A 2,500-nucleotide genomic window follows, 5' to 3' on the forward strand; every position below is an offset into this window, starting at 1 on the left:
AACTAAGTGCCTCCTTAGAGGAGCAATGTATAATGATACCATCAGCGCTTCAGTTGAAAGGTGGCCGTCATATTATTTTGAGGGGCCTTGCCAATTTGTCCCAGTTTGTATGAATTACTCCTTACAGCTGTTGTTACTTAACTGTATCTTACATTACCTCTTCTCTTTCCACATATAGATATTAGGTTCTGTTGAAGACTGTTCAAGGTGTTCACGATCTTTCCACCTCTTTCCATAAAAATGGGAGACAACAATAACAACTTTAATACTAATAACAATAATAATTATGACGGATATCATAAAGAAACTGTAATTACAATATATATATATATATATATATATATATATATATATATATATATATATATATATATATATATAATATATATATATACTAAATATATATATATATAGTATATATATATATATATAAATAAATATATATAACTAAATATATATATATATCTATATATATATATATATATATATATATATATATATATATATTAGGTGAAATCATTAACGTATGAAGATTTACAATAAAATTTAAGAAGAAATGCAAATAAAGATTTTTTCTAAGTAAGTAAAATTCTTTTATTTCTTTCTCTTCTCCACGATTTAATCCAGAGATTACAAATCAACAAGAATGGACTGTAAGTAAATAAACGAGCGACAGGCTTCGACTCATCTGTTCCAAATAATTCTTCTTCAGACGGTAAAAAGACATGACACAAAGAACAGAATATCTGAAGACATGAGAAGTGTGGTGATCAATGTTCACATTACTACAGATCAGCAGCGAATACGTTATTAGGTTCGTAAGCTGACACTCTCTCTCTCTCTCTTCTCTCTCTCTTCTCTCTCGCTCTCTCTCTCTCTCTCTCTCTAATGCATATATATATATATATATATATATATATATATATATATATATATATATATATACTATACATATATATATATATATATATATATGTGTGTGTGTGTGTGTGTGTGTGTGTGTGTGTGTGTGTGCGGGTGTGTGTGTGTATGGTGTGTGTGTGTTGTGTGTGTAAATAAAGGTGATGCCACGAAGGAAAATGGAAAGACGAGAAAGCTAAGATCTTTCGGTCTACATGACCCTTTACTTAGGTCTTGTAGACCGAAAGTTCTTGGCTTTCTCGCCTTTCCATTTTCCTTCGTGGCAACGCCTTTATTTATATAGAGCATCACGTTTAATATACTTCGTGATCAAGTTATTCATATATGTGTGTGTGTGTGTGTGTGTGTGTGTGTATGCATATACGTGATAGATGGGCAATTGTTCCAAGCATATAAAATCAGGAAAATGCAAGCATCGTGTACAGAAATTTCTGGAAATGAACATAATCTTTGGATCTGCCGAGCAGACAGCTTTAAGCTATTATTCATTAATTAATATCTTGCAGCTTGGACCTAACCAAACAACCCCAAAAACTGGGCTCAAAACATGTTATATGTGGGAAAGGTAATGAAGCAGAACCACACGCCTCGGACAAATCACAAAATTAATTACCAGTTACTAAAATTAATCACTATTCATCATCTTCTGGATATCGCGTCATTCAACTGTCTATCTTTTCGAAGCTCCTTCCAGCATAATACATAACTTCCTATATGCCTCAAAATTAATAATGTTTGAAAGGGAATTAAGATGCTTTCGAATGTATAACTGCCTTTCGTTTGCTTTTTTTCATTCATATGATTCCCCCCTTCATCTTCATATAGACTTACTTCTGCGACACTATAGGCATGCTTCGTTAAAAACCTCGACAGTGAGACGGCTGTGGTGGTGGGAAACCAAATTTAATTAGACCATCGACAATTTGTCAGTTTTTCAAAAGTTGTATTTTAAGTGAGATCTTTCACCACTCACAACTGATCCCTGATTCGAGAGCAACCAGATCTGCTGAACACCAGCACCAGTATGCAGTAATTGGCCTCGCTGTCGAACTTCCAAGTTCAAAGGGCCTTTCATTCCTTACACAGTTGGACTGTGGAACAGCCGCCCTGAGGATATCGGGCAATTGGAACTCCCGATGTTCAATCGAAGATGCAATGCATTACTATCCTAATTTAATTCTCCTTGTATTTTAATAATTTACTTATAATCTACTTATCAATTTGTGAATTTAAATGTCTTCTAAAAACTTGCCTTCTCTTTCTTTATTTCCCTTTACCTTCTGTTACTACTTCTTTCTTAAAAAAAACACCAAATTCTCTGGCAGATTGAATTTCAAGTCAATAGTCCCCGCGGGCTTGCTCCATATGAATTGGGTTCATCTTCTGAATAGTATAGTAGTAGTAATAATAATAATACGCAACAAAATTCCAAAATACTGGCTGATAACGGTGGGTCAAACCCCTTAAGAAGGAAAGCAATATGGCGAAACACTATAAGCCAAAGTAAATCCAAATTCAGCTAAAATTTTGATTGTTGCTGCTAGTTTTAAATGGGTGGATACCTCAGACAGTTGTGATC

The sequence above is a fragment of the Macrobrachium nipponense genome, chromosome 40 (genome assembly GCF_015104395.2).
Source record: "Macrobrachium nipponense isolate FS-2020 chromosome 40, ASM1510439v2, whole genome shotgun sequence".
Lineage (NCBI taxonomy): Eukaryota > Metazoa > Arthropoda > Malacostraca > Decapoda > Palaemonidae > Macrobrachium > Macrobrachium nipponense.